The sequence below is a fragment of the Oryctolagus cuniculus genome, chromosome 1 (genome assembly GCF_964237555.1).
Source record: "Oryctolagus cuniculus chromosome 1, mOryCun1.1, whole genome shotgun sequence".
NCBI classification, from domain to species: domain Eukaryota; kingdom Metazoa; phylum Chordata; class Mammalia; order Lagomorpha; family Leporidae; genus Oryctolagus; species Oryctolagus cuniculus.
The window spans coordinates 43,238,796-43,260,120 of record NC_091432.1 but is presented as its reverse complement, the minus strand read 5'-3'; the positions used below and the strand labels follow the sequence as shown (position 1 = coordinate 43,260,120).

Below are 21,325 nucleotides of genomic sequence, written 5' to 3'. Positions count from 1 at the left end.
AGGCTCGTTTTTCTTTCTCCATTCATCAAATTGAAGTCTGTGAACACTTAAGAAGAACACTTATCTAAAAGAGACACTTAAGTGGAACACTTTTCGCACAGGGAAAGAAAATTTATCTCAAAGGGAACACTTACCAGAACACTTATCTCCAAGGGAAAGAACCTTGTGTGTGTCCTATTAAAATCACTAAAATTTTTCTTCATGTGTGAAGATTTCAAATATATGATTGTTCCTCAGCTCCAGCTCACCCACCTTTGTCAATCAGGCCACCATTATTTTTCTCTTTTTCCCCATTTCACTTTTTCTGGTTGGTTTGCCTCAGAGGAAACAGGTCTATAGATATTTCTTACATAGTGTATTAAAAATTGTACTTTTCAAGTACAGATGTAAGTATCAGTATTTGACAAGTTAATTTTTCCAATGGTTGCTTTCTCTGCCAGATGAATCCTTAAATAGTGAGGGGAGTAAAACATCCCATCTCAAATATACTGCTTTGACATACTTTAAGCAGGTTATTCAAAGTCAGACCTCTGCAGACACAAGAATGAATCTGAAAAGATGTATATTTTTTGTAGAAAGAAAGTTGTAGGCATAGTAGGATAAGCCTTTGCCTGGGCACCAGCATCCCATATGGGCGCTGGTTTGAGTCCTGGCTACTCCTCTTCTAATCCATCTCTCTGCTCATGGCTTGGGGAAGTGGTAGAACATGGCCTGAGTGCTTGGGCCCATACACCCACGTGGGAGACACAGAGGAAGCTCCTGGCTCCTGGCTTTGTATCAACCCAGCTCTGGCTGTTGTGGCCATTTGGGGAGTGAACCACTGGATGGAAGACCTTTCTTTGTGTCTCTCCCTCTCTCTCTCTGTAATGCTACCTCTTAAAGAAATATATAATTAAAAAAAATGAAAGAATGTTCTATCTCTCAAAATTAGTTGAGATCATAACAGATGCACTCACAAGCTTTTTAAAATTTGAAATACCTCCTCTCCCTTTGATCTTGGGCAGGGTCTTTCCACTGGAAGAAGAGGTTGGGGAATCTGACTGATTCTAGTGGCCCATACATGACTGCAAAGTACATCTGCATAACAGGATGGCCTTAGCTTGCAGGGCATAGCTTCATTCCCACCTTTTGTAGTCTGAGCCACCTCCCTTCCTCCCAGAAGCCCAAGAACCTGTTCCTTAAGTTCCATGTGAAGTTTAGCCATCTTGTCCCTATTGGATTTTCACACTCCCATACCCCAGGTGTGGAATAAAACTTCTATTTTTTTTCTAATATCTCTCTATTGTCAGTTTGTTTCATAGACTAACATTATTGAAACTTCAGAGAGAAAATAACAAATTAAGATTTCCCCATGGCATCTTTTGAATATAAACATCCCTCTTATAATCTTTAGATCCTCTATTTATTGGATTTCTACTCTGCCAAATATTTAAGCATAGTGCTTGAATTAACTTGTTAATTTTCATCTAAAAATATCCTATATGGGTTGGCCATTGGTGGCAAAGTTAATACATCACTTGGGATGATTACATTCCATATCAGAGTGTTAGAGGTATATATATCTGAATTTTTATTCCAAGTTCTTTCCCTGCAGAGATAAAAATTCAGAGGCATAGATACAGTATACAATGAGAGTAGGATTTATTTAAAAGAGTGAATAAAAACTAAATACACATTTTTAGATACACATTTTTGGGTAAGTGTGAGCAATCCCACATGAAGAAGTACTTGCCATGAGTGGGCCATAGAGTTGCCTATGAGGAAGCCAGAGAAGGAAGCATAAGCATGGTCCAAAAGCCAAAGTAAAAAAGGGCATCTTTTATGAGATGGGCCAGTTGCCCTAATTAATTATACAAAATGGGGTGTGGCTTAGTGAGGGTGACGCTTCTTAGGAGTTTCATGGTTCCTCCACATGAAGCTGAACTTTCATGAGGCCATCCTCCTTCCTGGTCCCAGATGAGACACAGGTGCATCATGGGAAAATGAATGTACTGGATTGACAGGTGAGGGAGCGGAGTTACAATGCAATACTACAAAGAAACTATGAAAAAAAATTCTTCCAGCTTCATTTATTCCTACCTAACTCTCTACTTAGCTCCCCCATATCAAGAGTGCTTGGGTTTTAGTAACACCTGTGCTTCTGATTCCATCTTCCTGCTATTGTGTACCATGGGAAGGAGTGATAACTCAAATACTTAGGAGACCTGGCAGAGTTCCTGGTTCCTTGCTATTGCAGCCATTTGGGAGAGTGAACCAGTAGACGGGAGTTAATCAGTGTAAATTTCAATTACATACAATGCATAAATAAAATGTTTTTAAACACACAAAACACATATGAGGTAGATACAATTATCTTATTTTTATAGGAGATGGGAAATAGAGAGGCTTATTATTTCAAACTGAGGCAACTGGACTCCAAAGCTGTGCTCTTAACAAATGCATTGCTCAACCACATAGCAAAATGGTGTGTATGAGTACAATCAGAACTCTTACTAAACAGTGAAGTTTTTTTTTATCTTTTATTTAATGAATATAAATTTCCAAAGTACGACTCATGGGTTACAATGGCTTCCCCCACCCATACCGTCCCTCCCACCCACAACCCTCCCCTTTCCCACACCCTCTCCCTTTCCATTCACATCAAGATTCATTTTCGATTATCTTAATATACAGAAGATCAGCTTCGTATACCTTAAGTAAGGATTTCAACAGTTTGCTCCCACACAGAAACATAAAGTGAAAAATAATAAATGAGCCAGCGCCGTGGCTCAATAGGCTAATCCTCCACCTTGCGGCGCCGGCACACCGGGTTCTAGTCCCGGTTGGGGCGCCGGATTCTGTCCCGGTTGCCCCTCTTCCAGGCCAGCTCTGTGCTATGGCCAGGGAGTGCAGTGGAGGATGGCCCAGGTGCTTGGGCCCTGCACCCCATGGGAGACCAGGAAAAGCACCTGGATCCTGGCTCCTGCCATCGGATCAGCACGGTGCGCCGGCTGCAGCGGCGGCCATTGGAGGGTGAACCAACGGCAAAGGAAGACCTTTCTCTCTGTCTCTCTCTCTCACTGTCCACTCTGCCTGTCAAAAATAAAAAAAAAAAAAGAAAAATAATAAATGATTTTTTTTAAATGATGATGAAATCAGATCAGACCTATTGTCATGTTTAATCCCAGTGAGAGTCAAGTTGGGAATTGATAATTTCTTTTTTTTTTTTTTTTTTTTACAGAAGATCAGTTTAGTGTACATTAAGTAAAGATTTCAATCGTTTGCACCCCCATAGAAACACAAAGTGAAATATACTGTTTGAGTACTCGTTATAGCATTAAGCCTCATGTGTACAGCACATTAAGGACAGAGATCCTACATGAGGAGTAAGTGCACAGTGACTCCTGTTGTTGACTTTACAAATTGACACTCCTGTCTATGGCATCAGTAATCTCCCTATGCACCAGTCATGAGTTTCCAAGGCTATGGAAGCCCCTAGAGTTCTCCGACTCTTATCTTGTTTAGACACGGTCATAGTCAAAGTGGAGGTTCTCTCCTCCCTTCAGAGAAAGGCACCTCCCTCTTTGAAGACCTGTTCTTTCCACTGGGATCTCACTCACAGAGATCTTTTTGCCAGAGTGTCTTGGCTTTCCATGCCTGAAATACTCTCATGGGATTTTCAGCCAGATCCGAATGCCTTTAGGGCTGATTCTGAGGCCAGAGTGCTATTTAGGACATCCGCCATTCTATGAGTCTGCTGAGTATCTCACTTCCCATGTTGGATCACTCTCCCCTTTATTTATTCTATCGGTTGGTGTTAGCAGATACTAGACTTGTTTATGTGCTCCCTTTGACTCTTAGTCCTTTCATTATGATCAATTGTGAACTGAAATTGATCACTTGGAATAGTGAGATGGCATTGGCACATGCCACCTTGATGGGATTGAACTGGAATCCCCTGGTATGTTTCCAACTCTATCAATTGGGGCAAGTCAGCCCGAGCATGCCCCAAGTTATACATCTCTTCCCTCTCTTATTCCCACTCTTATATTTAACAGGGATCACATTTCAGTTAATTTTCAACACTTAAGAATAACTGTGTGATAATTACAGAATTAAACCAGTCATATTAAGTAGAACAGACAAAAAAACTACTAAGAGGGATAATGTATTAAGTTGTCCATTAGCAGTCAGGGCTATGCTGATCAAGTCACCATTTCTCATAGTGTCCATTTCACTTCAGGAGGTTTCCTTTTTGGTGTTCAGTCAGTTGTCACCGATCAGGGAGAACATATGGTATTTGTCCCTTTGGGACTGGCTTACTTCACTCAGCATGATGTGTTCCAGATTCCTCCATTTTGTTGCAAATGACTGGATTCCGTTGTTTCTTACTGCGGTATAGTATTCTAAAGAGTACATATCCCATAATTTCTTTATCCAGTCTACCATTGATGGTCATTTAGGTTGGTTCCAGGTCTTGGCTATTGTGAATTGTGCTGCAATAAACATTAGGGTGCAGACCGCTTTTTTGTTTATCAATTTAAACTCCTTTGGGTAAATTCCAAGGAGTGGGATGGCTGGGTCGAACGGTAGGGTTATCTTCAGGTTTCTGAGGAATCTCCAGACTGACCTCCATAGTGGCTTGACCAGTTTGAATTCCCACCAACAGTGGGTTAGTGTCCCTTTTTCCCCACATCCTCGCCAGCATCTGTTGTTGGTAGATTTCTGTATGTGAGCCATTCTAACCGGGGTGAGGTGAAACCTCATCATGCTTTTGATTTGCATTTCCCTGATTGCTAGAGACCTTGAACATTTTTTCATGTGCCTGTTGGCCATTTGGATTTCCTCTTTTGAAAAATGTCTATTGAAGTCCTTGGCCCATCTCTTAAGTGGGTTGTTGGTTTTGTTTTTGTGGAGTTTCTTGATCTCTTTGTAGATTCTGGTTATTAACCCTTTACCTGTTGCATAGTTTGCAAATATTTTTTCCCATTCTGTCGGTTGTCTCTTCACTCTCCTGACTGTTTCTTTTGCAGTACAGAAACTTCTCAATTTGATGCAATCCCAATAGTTGATTTTGGCTTTGACTGTCTGTGCCTCCCGGGTCTTTTCCAGAAATTCTTTGCCTGTGCCAATATCTTGAAGGGTTTCTCCAATGTTCTCTAATAACTTAATGGTGTCAGGACGTAGATTTAGGTCTTTAATCCACGTTGAGTGGATTTTTGTGTAAGGTGTAAGGTAGGGGTCTTGCTTCATGATTCTGCACGTGGAAATCCAGTTTTCCCAGCACCATTTATTGAATAGACTGTCATTGCTCCAGGAATTGGTTTTAGATCCTTGATCAAATATAAGTTGGCTGTAGATGTTTGGGTTGATTTCTGGTGTTTCAATTCTGTTCCATTGGTCTATCCATCTGTTTCTGTACCAGTACCATGCTGTTTTGATTACAACTGCCCTGTAGTATGTCCTGAAGTCTGGTATTGTGATGCCTCCGGCTTTGTTTTTGTTGTACAAGATTGCTTTAGCTATTCGAGGTCTCTTGTGCCTCCATATAAATTTCAGCATCATTTTTTCTAGATCTGCGAAGAAGGTCTTTGGTATCTTGATTGGGATTGCATTGAATCTATAAATTGCTTTTGGGAGAATGGACATTTTGATGATGTTGATTCTTCCAATCCATGAGCATGGAAGATTTTTCCATTTTTTGGTATCCTCTTCTATTTCTTTCTTTAAGGTTTTGTAATTTTCATCGTAGAGATATTTAACGTCCTTGGTTAAGTTTATTCCAAGGTATTTGATTGTTTTTGTAGCTATTGTGAATGGGATTGATCTTAGCAGTTCTTTCTCAGTCATGGCATTGCTTGTGTATACAAAGGCTGTTGATTTTTGTGCATTGATTTTATATCCTGCTACTTTGCCAAACTCCTCTATGAGTTCCAATAGTCTCTTAGTAGAGTTCTTTGGATCCTCTAAGTGCAGAATCATATCGTCTGCAAAGAGGGATAGTTTGACTTCTTCCTTCTTGATTTGTATTCCTTTGATTTCTTGTTCTTGTCTGATGGCTCTGTCTAAAACTTCCAGAACTATGTTAAATAGCAGTGGTGAGAGTGGACATCCCTGCCTGGTGCCAGATCTCAGTGGAAATGCTTCTAACTTGTCCCCATTCAAGAGGATGCTGGCTGTGGGTTTTTTATAAATTGCTTTGATTATATTGAGGAATGTTCCTTCTATACCCAATTTGCTTAGAGTTTTCATCATGAAAGGGTGTTGAATTTTATCAAATGCTTTCTCTGCATCAATTGAGATAATCATATGCTTTTTCTTTTGCAGTCTGTTAATGTGGTGAATCACATTGATTGATTTGCGAATGTTGAACCATCCCTGCATACCAGGGATGAATCCCACTTGGTCAGGGTGGATGATTTTCCTGATGTGTGTTGTACTCTATTGGCCAGAATTTTATTGAGGATTTTTGCGTCTATGTTCATCAGGGATATTGGTCTGTAATTTTCTTTCAGTGCTGCATCTTTCTCTGGCTTAGGGATTAAGGTGATGCTGGCTTCATAGAAAGAATTTGGGAGGATTCCCTCTTTTTCGATTGTTCTGAATAGTTTGAGAAGAAATGGGAGTAGTTCTTCTTTAAATGTCTGGTAGAATTCAGCAGTGAATCCATCTGGTCCTGGGCTTTTCTTTGTTGGGAGGGCCTTTATTACTGTTTCAATTTCTGTTTCAGTTATGGGTCTATTTAGGTTTTCTATGTCTTCATGGTTCAACTTTGGTAGATTGCATGTGTCCAGGAATCTATCCATTTCTGATAGGTTTTCCTGTTTGCTGGCATACAGGTCCTTGTAGTAATTTCTGATGATTCTTTTTATTCTGTGGTGTCTGTTGTTACGTTTCCTTTTTCATCTCTGATTTTATTGATTTGGGTCTTTTCTCTTCTTTTTTTAGTTAGTTGGGCCAATTGGGGTGTCAATTTTGTTTATTTTTTCAAAAAACCAGCTTCTCGCTTGGCTGATTTTTTGTAATGTTTTTTGGGATTCAATCCTGTTAATTTCTTCTCTGGTTTTAATTATTTCTCTTCTCCTACTAGATTTGGGTTTGGTTTGCTGAAAGCTCATTTATTTGGTACCTTTCCAATTTCTTGATATAGGCACCTATTGCTACAAATTTGCCTCTCAATACTGCTTTTGCTGTATCCCATAAGTTTTGATATGTTGTATTGTTGTCTTCATTTACTTCCAGAAAGTTTTTGATTTCTCTTTTGATTTCTTGAATGACCCAGTGTTCATTCAGGAGCATGTTGTTCAGTCTCCATGTGTTTGCATACTTTCTGGGGTTTCCTGAGTTGCTAATTTCCAGCTTCTTCCCACTGTGGTCTGAGAAGCTGCATGGTATGATTCTAATTCTTTTAAATTTGCTGAGACTTGCTTTATGGCCTGGTATGTGATCAATCCTAGAGAAGGTTCCATGCACTGCTGAGAAGAATGTGAAGTCTGTAGATGTAGGGTTGAAAGTTCTGTAGATATCTGTTAGATCCATTTGGGCAATAGTGTCGATTATATCTGCTGTTTCCTTGTTGATCTTCTGTCCGGATGATCTGTCTATTTCTGAGAGTGGAGTATTGAAGTCCCCCAGTACTATTGTATTGGAATCTAAATCTCTCTTTAAGTCCCTTAACATATCTTTTAAATAGACCGTTGCCCTGTAATTAGGTGCATATACATTTATAATAGTTACATCTTCCTGTTGAATTGAACCCTTAATCATTATATAGTGCCCCTCTTTGTCTCTCTTAACAGTTTTTGTATTAAAGTTTATTTTGTCTGATATTAATATGGCTACACCTGCTTTTTTTTGGTTTCTGTTGGCATGGAATATCTTTTTCCAACCTTTCACTTTCAGTCTGCATGCCTCTTTGTTAGAGAGATGTGTTTCTTGTAGGCAACAAATAGTTGGGTTGTGTTCTGTGAGCCAGTCAGCCAAACGGTGTCTTTTAACTGAAGAATTCAGACCATTAATGTTCAATGTGACTATTGATACGTAGTGACTTTGCCCTGCCATTTTCCCGGAAATATTTTCTAGTATATGCTTTGAGCTTCCCATGCTCTTTTACTGGTAGGTGTTCTTCCTTTCCCTTCTTTCATATTGATGGCCGTGTTTCTGTGTTTCTGAGTGTAGCACATCTTTAAGTATCTTTTGCAGGGCCGGACGAGTGGCCACAAAGTCTTTCAATTTCTGTTTGCTATGAAAGGTCTTTATTTCACCTTCATTCACAAATGAGAGCTTGGCAGGATATAATATTCTGGGCTGGCAATTTTTCTCTCTTAGCACCTGTGCTATGTCTCGCCATTCCCTCCTAGCTTGTAGGGTTTCTGATGAGAAGTCAGCTGTGAGTCTGATTGGAGATCCTCTGAGAGTAATCTGACGTTTCTCTCTTGCACATTTTAGGATCTTTTCTTTATGTTTCACTGTGGTAAGTTTAATTACCACGTGTCGTGGTGAGGATCTCTTTTGGTCATGTTTATTGGGGGTTCTATGAGCTTCCTGTACTAGGATATCTCTGTCCTTCTCCAAACCTGGAAAGTTCTCTGCTAGTATCTCACTAAAAAGGCCTTCCAATCCTTTCTCTCTCTCCATGCCTTCAGGAACTCCTAGAACTCGAATGTTGGTTTTTTTAATAGTAACCTGTAGATTCCCAACAATATTTTTTAGGTTTCTAATTTCCTCTTCTTTTCTTTGGTTTGACTGTATGTTTTCCTGTGCTCTATCTTCTAAGTCCGATATTCTCTCTTCTGCTTCACCCATTCTGTTTTTAAGGCTTTCTAATGTGTTTGTCATTTGATCTATTGAGCTCTTCATTTCATTTTGATTTCTCTTCACTATAACACTTTCCTGTTCTACTAGTTTCTGAGTTTCATTTTGACTCTCCCTTAAAATTTCGTTTTCACGAGAGAGATTTTCAATCTTGTCCATTAAGGATTTCTGTAGTTCAAGGATTTGCTTTTGAAAACTTCTAAATGTTCTTATCATAAATTTTTTGAAATCCGTATCTTGCATTTCTTCTATCTCATCATCTTCATACTCTTGGCTTGGGGTGTTTTGCTTATTTGGAGGCATCATAATGTCATCGTTGATCTTGCTCCCTCTATTTCTGTGTTTGTTACTCGGCATAGTTAATTCTTCTTGAGTCACTGTGCGTTTTTTTTTTTTTTTTTTTTTTTTTTTTTTTTACTGTGTCCGTGTTAAGTGGACTGCCTGCTGTTGGAGGAGCCTTGTAGGCTTGAGATGGGTGTGGCCTGAGAGCTCTGCCTGGTTCTTCCTGGTTAAGGGTGTGCAAAGGTGACACCCTCAGGTTATGCGTGGTAAATCTCTCTCTTTTTATTTATTTATTTATTTTATTTATTCAGGGGGTAAGTAACACCGCATGGCACAGCCGTGCAGAATTGATGGTATTTAGCTTCCAGTCTTTGGCTCCTCTGGACTCCCACTGGGTTGCCTAGGCTACTGAATTGTAGTGACTCAGTTCCTTAGCTTTCCCCCATTGATATGTAAATCCAGAGAGGAGGCCTGCTCTTTGTCTCTTGGGAATTCTTCAAGCCTTGCAGCCTTGTAACCTTTGCAAGGTTAGGGGGAAGAGAAACCCCGAAGCTTTTTTTTTCCTTCTTTCCGGTAGTGAGTTTGCTGCACTTTCCGGCCCCCCTCTAGATTCTGACCCCCGTTTCCCCACCAATGTGTCGGGTTATTGAGCTCACCTCCCCTTCCAGCGCCGATGTGTGGACTCAGAACCCTGAGCGTCCCAAGTCTCCCCGCTGTTGTCTGTGTGGCATGCACTCCCCTTGGAGCACTGGCGCGCAGACCCTGGGGCTTCTGTGGCTCGGTCCCGCGACTTGGCTTCCGCGCGGTGGGCGACCTTGTTCTCCCAGTAGGTCCTCCGATTTACGGCCACTCCATCCAGAAGGGTTTCCCCTGCAATATTTTCCTGGTTCTTTTTTCTGCGGCTACCGTAACTCCCCTTTTATTAAACTAAATTTTCCCGGACTATCAGTGCGCGCCCTCACTATTCCGCCATCTTGCTAAGCTATTCAACAGTGAAGTTAAACTGGATATTTTAGAATGGGCAGGGGCCCACTTAATCTAGAAACTTACTTCTTCCCAGGAAAACAAGAAAAAATTTTTAATTTAAATACAAGCTTCAGTCACTTCTCTATGTGAGATTAGAATTTATCCAATTATTTAAAATTCAAAATTTATGGAATTTTGGCATTTATGGAATGCCCACCTGGTGCAAATCATATGGTGTTAGGAAATGTTTCATTCTAATGATAATTGGAGGAAAGAGGCTCAGGGATTTTAGAACTTTCCTAAATTTCCATGCAAATATTATCTTTATGTGGATATATGTATTTTTTGGAGGGTAGAATGTTCATAGTTGGCATTATAGTTTCCAAGACTTCATGAGTTTCCTAAAAAGATTAGTAATTCTTGACCTGGGGACAATAGACCAAGGAGGACTGGTTTGAAACCAGGTCATTCATTTCTGGATGAGAATAATTTTCTTAATGTGCATGCCCAGAGCTAGTTCATTAATATCCAGGAATTAAAAAGGAATGGGAGGCCAGTACTGCAGCTCAATAGGCTAATCCTCTGCCTGCGGCACCGGCACACCGGAATCTAGTCCTGGTCTTGGTGCCTGATTCTGTCCTGGTTGCTCCTCTTCTATTCCAGCTCTCTGCTTGGCCCAGGAGGGCAGTGGAGGATGGCCCAAGTGCTTGGGCCCTGCACCCGCATGGGAGACCAGGAGAAGTACCTGGCTCCTGGCTTCGGATCAGCACAGTGCGCCAGCCGCAGAGGCCACTGGGGGGTGAACCAATGGAAAAGGAAGACCTGTCTCTCTGTCTCTCTCTCACTGTCAACTCTGCCTGTCAGAAAAAAAAAAAAAGAAAGGAATGGGAGATTCAAACTTCATAGTGTATAAAATGTACTTATGAGCGATAGGAATTCTAGAGTTTGAGTCCAACCACCTATCTCCCTATTTCCACTTTTAGACTAACGGAGTTTTACAACTGTACATCCAAGAATGGCCAAGAGACAGGGGAGTCACTGACATCAGTGGAGTTAGCAATGATGATAGCATTGTTTTATTTTCTATTTTTCTTTTGTAAGGGAAAATTGAAAATTAAATCCCATCTTGATTCATAAAATCCTTTCCCCAAATATAGAAAAAAGGAAAAAGAATTTTATTATTGAATAAAGGTTAAATCATACTGATATGCATCACAGGCAATCTACTAGTGAGTTTATTAAATAGCAAGAAAGCACAGCTAGGGATATAATCTATTACATACACATTCTCAAGATTAATGCAGCACATTCATAGTTCATTCCTAAGTTACCTGGTAATGTGGGTAGCCATCAGGGTTTACTAATTGCTTTTATCTGAAGAGGTTAAAATCTTCTGTATTTTTGTGACAAATAGGTGGATACAATTTAGAACAATTTCCTTAGGAGGAAATTCTGAAGACAGGTAGAGAGGGATGCTGGCTTCCTTAATGTTTACATTTCAAAAGAGATGTCTTCCAGATCCTTAGAGAAGCATTCCTGGGTTTCAATATTAGTTTATTTAGCCTTTCAAATGGTTCACATATGTTTCACAGGGACATGGATTGAATTTGTAAGCAACCAGACTTCTAGAGGAAATGATCCAGGAAAGCAAAGAGAAAGATCTTTTTTTTTTACAGATTTATTTATTTATTTATTTATTTATTTATAAGTCAGCATTACAGGGTGGGAGAGGAAAGTGATGGGGGGGGGTTTCAATTTTTTGGTTCACTCCCCAAATGGATGTAATGGCCAGAGCTGGGCTAGGTGGAAGCCAGGAGAGTCAGAGCTTTGTCTGGGTCTCCCATGTGGCTATAGAGACCCAAGCACTTGGGTCATCTTCTATTGCTTTCCCAGGTACACTAGCATGGAGCTGAATCAGAAGTGGAGCAGCTGGGACCAGTGCCCATATGGAATGCTGGTGCTGCAAATGGCTGATTAACTTGATATGCCACAGTGCCTTCCCCAGGGAAGTATTTAAAAAATATTTGACAAAGGCGAAATAACTACAGAATTATAACATTAAGGAAAAGATGGAAGGAAAGTGGAGCCATTGAATTAAGATGCGATTTTCAAAATGATGTTTTCCCCACATGCCTTGAGATAATGTTGTAAGAGATAATGAGTTCATTATATTTTCTAGTCACTTTCTCCAGAAAATTGACCCTTTGCAGAGAGTTTAAGAGGACAGTGGGAGAGTGATGGAAGTAGATTTGGCAAAGGGAGAGGATGAACTGTGAAGTAGTCAGCTTTATTACTAAGAAGGCTCTCTGAATAAGTGGAGTCACAAAGGCTCATCCTTTATAAAGAGGCTTACATTGACTAATTGTCACCAGGAAGGCAGGATAACGCTGGCAGAGATGGTTCCCTTTGGAAAAGGACAATTCCCAGAGAAAGATCCAGCCATTAACTATAGCATCCTGGTAAATGAGTATTTCCATTCCAAAGGGGGTGGGGGTCGGTACACAACACCCACCATTTTGTGCTTGACATTTTTCTGAGATCCAAATTTAGCTGTACTCACATTTCAATGCCCTTATTACATTGTATGAGTCATTGTGATAGGCATTCACTACCAAAAAGGCTCTGGGAAGGCTGAAAAATTAGTCTTAACTACTACATGTAACTTTTAAAGCTACCAGTGTTACATTCAGGCAGGGGGTGCCTTTCGGCATGCCTCTGTGCTTTCAGAATAGCCTGTGACCCTCCTTTGGTTCTGTAGACACTTCTCTGTCAGAAGGCACTCTGTGGGGTCAAGGGAATCTGTTTATCTAAAATTCTTGCTCCTGCATCGCACATATTTCAGATATTATTCTAGAATGTCTTGCTCAGTGGTGGCCTGTTTTTCAGGGCCTATCCTCATCCTGATCTGTGTCAGTTCTTGACAGCATACAGTGCCACAGCTGTACGTATACCTAGAGCTCATGAGTAAGAGCTGACACAGACAATGCACTGCACAGCTGGAACCCAGTGAACTTCCTGTGTTTACAACACTGGGTCCTATGAATGGTCAATTTAAGAGAAGAATATGGGGAGAACTTGTATGTATGTTTTTGCGTGTGTGTATCTGTGTGTGTATATGTTCATATGGGGTAGAAAAAGAAGAGAAAAGAGGAGTGGCTGAATACAGGTTAGAAAACTGGGAATAGATCTCACCTATTGTCACATTATGCATCAATTCCCAATAAATTTCCAAACTTTAAATTAAAACTCAGCCCCTAAGGCGAATGAGGTACTATAAATCACAATAAAAGATATAACTTATTTTGTTTAATCTTTTCAAGGCATAATTGATAATTTCTAAATCTTCACTTGTACTCTCCCTTCACGGTTTATAAATATTGATGGAAGTCTTGCTTTATAAGCTCATGATACCAGCCATCCTTTTATTTGGTTCCGCTGACACCTCAAACACAAAAGAGTTAGAATTTCCCCATTCTCTTCCTGGAGGGACTCCCATCCTATGATTTAATCAAGGGTCTTAGTGTATATTTTTAAGGTTCCTGTGTCTTAGGAAAATACTGTGCTATGCTGACCTGATTTCAAACTCCTCCAAACTGAACTACAATTCCACACACCAGCTCTCCTACCCAATCCATAAAAAGTTTGTCCAGTACCCTGATTGGAAAGGTAGATTTGAATCATAAGTTCCTAAACCCCTCTGTCCAGCAATTAAACTTTTCTCTTCTCAAAGGACCAATATTATAGATTGTATTTAGGTACATCGGGTAGCAGGCCTACCTTGTTCAGTAACACTCAGAATTGTTCTCAGTCAATCTGTTTTCAACCCTGCCTCTCTCTGGAAATCAGAACTTTGAACATATTTAACTACCAACAATTCCTTAAGCATACAATTCTGTTTCTAATCATTGTGTTGGTATTTGTCTCTATGAGTGATTTTCTCTCCATAATCTGATTGGCCCTTGCCTCCAATTCTGTTCTGTCTCATTCACCAGGCCAGTTTTCATTGAAGAGGTTCTTCACTCCTTTCTAAATCTTTTCCTCTGACCCTGTCTTCTGGTTCTGAATGTCTAGGAGTACTTACACACTCATTTCTCCATATTCTCAATTAAAAATGCTGCCATTGATAAAACTATATTTTGATTATTAGTTGCCTGAGGGCAAGTTCTATATCTTAAGCATCTTTCTGGACAACAGAGGCTGTCACATTATCTCACAAGGAGTAAACATTTAAATATTATTTTGATTAAGTACAACTATGAACTATTCAGTAATGTGGTGTAAGCATTTCAGTAGTTAAAATTTAGGTCAAAAAAATTATAATATGGATTTACTTTTAAAAAATATTTACTTTATTTATTTGAAAGGTACAGTTACACACACACAGAGAGAGAGAGAGAGAGAGAGTAAGAGAGAGAGAGGGAGAGAGTGATCTTCTATATGATGGTTCACTCCCCAAATGGCCTGAATGGCCAGGGCTGGGTCAGATCAAGCCAGGAACTTCTTCCAGGTCCCCCAAGTGAGTGCAGAGGCCTAAGGACCTGGGTCATCCTCTGCTGCCTTCCCAGGCACATCAGCAAGGAACTGGATCCAAAGTGGAGTGGCCAGGACTACAACTGGTGGCCATATAGGATGCCAGTGCTGCAGGCAGTGGTTTAGTCCACTATGCCGCAATGCATCCTGCCTTTTATTTTTAAAGACTTATTTTATTTATTTAAAAGGCAGAGTTACAGAAAGAGAAGAATTTAAGTTTTAAAAAGTCTCTCTCATGTTTTAATATTGCCAGATTGATGAGTATTGGGATTTTATATATACAACTCACATGCGTCAATTGCTATTGGGACATACACATTTAAATTACTCAACCTGAATTTTAGTGGTTATTTCATCCTTTGAACTGAACCTAGTGACTAGGAGATTTTTTTAAAAATTTGTATCAGTGTTGTTGATGAAGTTAGGAATATATGTGCTGCATTGCTCTTATGATAGTGTGAAGGATAAAGTGCTAAGAGAAGGTTGCAAAACAGAGTTTGGATTATAAACAATCCAAATGGAATTGAGCAATATTTATTTCAGGACTACCAAAGATAATGCTTAAAGCTTCATAAATTTAGAGTGTTGTCCCTATTTATTATGTCATTTCCTAAGAGAAATTGTGAAACTATTGCCTCATATTTAGCTATTACAAATTAAGTACACAGAATTTGAGCAATGCAGACAATTCCCATGCTTAGATAATTCACATTCCTATAATGGTGACAAATCTATTTTCTATATTAAAATGGTTATATGAGTATAATGCCGAATTGCTATAACTCCAAAATTTAATATCCTATTATGTTAACTTATATAAGGATCTCCTCAAATACATTTGAACTTAAGTAAGTGGGTAACACAATTACATCCCTCTTTTTCGATTCTCTCTCTCTCTCTCTCTCTATCTGCAGGTATTGATGTAATAGTAGTAATCTCTTCTTTATTTCTCTTGACATTTTATTATACAAAATTGCTGCATTGCCAGTGACTTTGCTTTCCACAATTTCACTTAGCTGGAGTCAACTACGGTCTGGCAAATCCATATGATAATATTTATATGAGAAATTACAGAAATAAATAATTGATGCATTTTTACTTTGGACTTGGGCCATCCTCCACTGCTTTCTCAGGCACATTAGCAGGGAGCTGGATCAGAAATGGAGCAGTTGGTATTCTAACCAGCATCCAGAACTGCAGGTGGCAGCTTTACCTGCTATGCCACAGCACTGGCTCCAGAGTCACTCTTTAAAACATGTTCACAAACAGTATCTAAAAATCATCCCTTTGTCCTTTACTGGAAAAACTAGTAGGTTCAGACTTCCCATATGTCTTCTGTTCCTACTTATACAAGTTCATCTACTGTCAAAATCCTTCACAATGATGTATTTTTACAATCATTGAACCTACACTGATACATGATTATCATCCAAAGTTTGTCTATAGCTCATATTAGGGGTCACTTTTGGTGTTGTATATTTTGTGGGTTTGAACATATGTATAATGGCAAGAATCCACTATTATAATAATTTACCAAATAATTCCACGACCCTAACAATCCTCTTTGTTGTGCATCTTACTTTTCTACAATAAAAATCCTTTATTTTGTTTTGATTTATTTTGTATCACACATCATACTTTAAGTCACATTTAAGTGACACAGAATATAATCAAGAATAAAAGGCTGTCAGTTTTTTTTCTAAATAATAATGAATTATCTATCCTTTTAATAATATACTAATTCTATTTCTATATCTCCAGGAAGGCATTTGGTGCCAACATAAATACCATTTCTACTTTAATATTCAGTTTGTGCCTTTTATAATGCAATGACACATGATTATTGTCACACATGTTTTCAAAATGGGTGGATTTTTCCACTAACCCCAGGTGCCAGCAACTGTATAATTTCCTGCATTGTGGTTTCCACCATGCCAGTTACCCATACTTAACAGTCCATAAGATCATTAAATTAAATATGAAATCTTAATTATGCAATAAATAGCTTTATTGTATTGTTTATTTCTATCAACCAAGAAGTTAAGCATATAAGAATCTAGAGGATCTTGTATATATGGACTATAATCACATTCACCAATTCATATTTAAAATGAATTATAATGATTGCTATTACTACAAATTCAAAAATAAGTAGGAAGCAAGTATGAGCATGCTCTGCACTTTTTTTTAAACAATAAGAAGACTTTTTTTTTTTGGAGCTTGAAAACCAAGCTTGGACTGCTCAAAACACATCCATCTAAAAGTTTCAATAGCTTACATAAACACTACCTATCTGAAAGGTTGTCAAGAATTCATTTCATATTTTCAAAAGGTTTTTAAATGTGATGGTGATTATAATGCCTTTAAGCTTTCAAAAATATCTTTGAACCTTCAAAATAGACATTCTCCCTAAAAGCAAATAGTTATTAATTTCCCTTCTGCATTTTCATTTCTGTTTTAAATAGATGAAGACTAAATATATTAACTAAATTATCAGCTTCCTGACATGTTCTTATCCTGTTAACAAAGTTTGAAATCTTATTAATTTAAGATCTGATAGCAAAATGTGAAGCAAGGTTACATGGAAAATGCCAAAATCAATATTAAATTTATGTGCTTTAAAAAGCTTATTGACTTTACTTTTTACAAAAGAAAAATGAACAAACTTGTTAGTGAACAATAGTTTTATGGATAAACGTAGAGGCTATCATTCACTGGCATTTACTAGTATTTTTTAAGTTGAATATTAATTTTAAGCATAAATTCAAAAGAAAATGCATTATTTATCAATTTATACATTTCCTTTTTCTTTTTTATACTTTTATATATAATTTCTATATTTGTGTAGTATCACATATTTTACATATATTTGCACGATATGCTTTTACTATATATTTACATATATATACATTTATTTTTGTATGTCTCTTGTTACCTACAAATAATAATTCCCAGTTTTTTACAACAAAGGAAGCTACTTATTGGATGGACGAATGACTCAGCCATCAATTCACCACTTAGGTGATCCTGTGCCTGGCTGGGAGACTGCCCGCCTTGCCCATGCAGGAGGTTAACTTGACAGCTGGCAAGTGGCAGGAGCTCCAGGAACATTTTCCCCAACCCCACCTTCTGTTGAAGAGCCTTGTAATTGCCAATCAGGTAAACCGCTCCCAGGTGTGGTCCAGGCCCATCAGGAAGGCTATGTAGGCTACGTGACCTTCAAGCTTATTGGAGAACATGACCTTTAAGCTTATTGGAGAATCCTGGTGGTGCCAATACCAGCTTTATCCTATAGAATTCGTGCTGCCCGGAATTCTCTACACCCTCTCTGGCTGCCCTTTAAAAGCTTATGCTTGGTCGTTAATAAACAGACATGTTCACCGAAACTTGTCTCCAGTGTTTCTTGTCAAGGAACACTGTTGCCCCACCATCCTGGCACTGTGGACCTCGTAGGACAAATTCTCAAGGATGCACACATCCCATGTTGTAATGCTTGTTCAAGTCCTGGCGACTGTGCTATTGTACTTCTGATTCAGTCTCTTGTGCACCCTGGAAGACAGCAGATGATGGCTAAAATACTTGGATCCCTGCCACCTAAATAGAAGACGGAAACTGAATTTCAAGCTCCTAGCTTTGGTCTTGCCCAGCCCTGGTTATTGTGGGCATTTGGGGAGTGAGCCAGTGGATGGGTGATGTCTCTTCACCTATCTGTCCTTTTCTGTCTGATTTTCAAACAAAAAATGAAAATTAATACATTTAACGTTAAAAAATAAAGGAAAAGAATATACATGTTTCATTATACATGTTTTTTTTTAAGCTTTTATTTAATGAATATAAATTTCCAAGGTACAGCTTATGGATTACAATGGCTTCCCCCCTATAACGTCATTATACATGTTTTTAAAAGAAAATCATAAAGAATATCTATATTTTAAAAAGAAATTATTTGATATGGTGATGTACAATAATTAGACTCACTAAAAGTTTTTAAAGATCTATTTAGTTACTTGAGAGGCAGAGTTACAGACAGAGGGATCTTCCATCCTCTGGTTAATTCCCAGATGCCAGCAACAGCTGGGGCTGAGCCAATCTGCAGCCAGGAGGTAGGAGCTTTCTCCAGGTCTCCCAGGCAGGTGCAGGGGCCCAAGGACTTGGGCTATCTTTTAGTGCTTTCCCAGTCCATCAGCAGGCAGCTGGATCAGAAGTAGAGCGGCCAGATCTTGAACTGGTGCCCATATGGGATGCTGGCACTGCAGGAGGATGATTAACCTACTAGGCCACAGTGCTGGCACTTAGATTCATTAAAATCTTTAAAAATATCTTCCTAAAGGAAGCCTAAACTGATTCTTCAGGTCTAAATTAGATGCTGCTAGTGTACATTTTCATAATCACCTGTATTATCTCTCAATTTTCTTAACAAACACAGAAAAATTGCACTTATTTATTATGCTTTGATTTGTATATTGATACTTTATTAGTATCATGTAATAATCATGTATAATGTACAATCAAGATAAATATATTTATCTCCTCCAATATTCAGCATTTCATTATGATGTAAGCTTCCAAAATCTTATAATATTTTTTAAATAGAGCAATCATTATACAAGCCCATAATAAATATAATTGTGTGTTTATTTGCTCAATTCTTATTTATTAATGTCTATCATCCTCACTAGATTATGAATCTAAGAGAGGAGACATACTGTTTCGTATTTGAGGAGTTAGAAGTTCAAGTTTAGTGTGTCTGTTAGGATATCAATTAAGTGTCATCAGCATACTAGATATTGAAGAGATGGATAGGATACAGCTTATACAGGGCCTTGCAGGCCCATCACATGTGTCTTATTATTTGTTTTGTGGGAATGCACTCAAGTGTCTTCAGCGCCATGGTAATATGATCTTTTATTTACCAGAAATGTTCTCCCTGCTTTCTATCAGTAGAATGAAAAGGAGACACTGGAATAGAAAAACAGAGATGCCATTGAGAGATGATGATAATAGAGGGCGACAAGAGTGAAGAAATCAATGATTCTATGGTTTTTTTGAAGATTTATTTATTTATTTGAAATGCAGAATTGCAGAGAGAGGTACAGAGAGAGAGAGAGAATCTTTCATCTGCTGGTTCACTCCCCAAATGGCTGCAAAGGCTGGAGATGGGCCAATCTGAAGCCAGGAGCCAGGAGCTTCTTCCGGTTCTTCTTTGAGGGTGCGGGGGCCCAAGCACTTGGGCCATCTTCTGCTGTTTTCCCAGGTTCATTAGCAGAGAGCTGGGTCAGAAGTAGAGGAGCCAGGACTTCAACAAGCACTTGCATATATAATGCAGGCGCTGCAAGCAGCAGCTTTACCCATTACACCACTGACCCCAAGAATAACATGATTGAGTCAAATTGTTCAGCCAACTCCTTTCCCTTAAAATTTTTGATTTTGTTACTACCTACACTCAACTGCCATTCTCAAAGTGATTCTGAGGTGTGGTGCTTGTCATTTTGCAAGATATTTCTGCTTTAAATTATTTTAAATTTATTTTTAATTAACTTATTTGCTTGAAAGTCAGAATTACACAGGGGAAGAAACACACACACAAAGAAATAAAGAGAGAGAGAGAGAAATCTTCTATTTACAGATTCACTCCCCAGATTCAGTGACCAGGGCTGAGTGAGTCAGGCCCAATCCAGAAGCTAGGAGCATCATCCAGGTCTCCCATTTAGATGGCACAGACCTAAACACTTGTGTCATTCTCCGCTGTTTTCCCCAGGCCATTAGCAAAGAGCTGGATTGGGAGTGGAGCAGCTGGGACATCAACAGTTGCCCATTTGGGATACAGGCATCATAGGTGGCAGCTTTACACATTATGCCAAATTATTCTTAATTTTTATTGCTCAATTAATATTTATTAGGCAACTGGCACTCACACTTAACTTTTGTGGTTGAAATATGTTAGTGGGTTTCTTTTCAGTATTTTGTAATTTGCCATTCTCTGAACAACATATTATATTCTTCATCTGCATATGACATTTCTGTAAAGAACTTTGCAAGGGAGGAATTTAGATTTTTCTGTATCGTGACCATGCTTGTCTAAATCCTTTGTTATGGCATTTCACGTCTTGGAAATCTGGGTTCAAAAACATATCAAATACTTGAGAAGATGCGAACATCCTTAAATGAATCAAAATAACTCCTTCCTATTTTTCCATAGTCATGTAGTCTTGTCTGGGTTTAAAATAAAATAGCCTAGGGCAGGCTCTGGGCAGAAAAGTTAAGTTCAAAACCTCAGCCTGCCTTTCATTACTCTTCAAATTTTGGCCATTTCCTACCTTTCTGGCATTATCTCTGTTGTACTGACCATAAATTTTCTTAACATCCGAGTCCCTTTCTTGCCTCTGGCTCTTTGCTCGACTGTTCTTTCTGCCTAGAATATTTTTGCCCCCTATAAACTTAATAAAATACATTTTGAAGCCCACTGAAATTTCACTTTCCAAGAATATGCCTGCCTGGATACCGTGAGGATGTTTGTATGCCTCTCTTTCTCCTCTGTAATAAATTTGTAGATCCATCAGAACACTTATTACCATCTGCCTCAAACCGAATTTATCCATTTATTTCTCTGTGATTATTTATTTACTGGTAACCTGCTGAAAGTCAATTTATTTTTTAAGTTATGGATTGTTGTTCCTGCAGGATGCATTGCCAGGTGAGTTTTTACACATTTGTTGGAAGAAATTCTACATAGACCGTGGATGGAATCAAATGT

At 38.8% G+C, this 21,325-nt stretch overlaps 1 pseudogene; it reads right to left on the bottom strand.

Annotated features, from left to right (window-relative positions):
* Positions 1-1,204, bottom strand: part of LOC100341150 (large ribosomal subunit protein eL14 pseudogene) — a 30,600-nt pseudogene extending 29,396 nt beyond the window's left edge.
* Between the last annotated feature and the right edge of the window lie 20,121 nt (positions 1,205-21,325).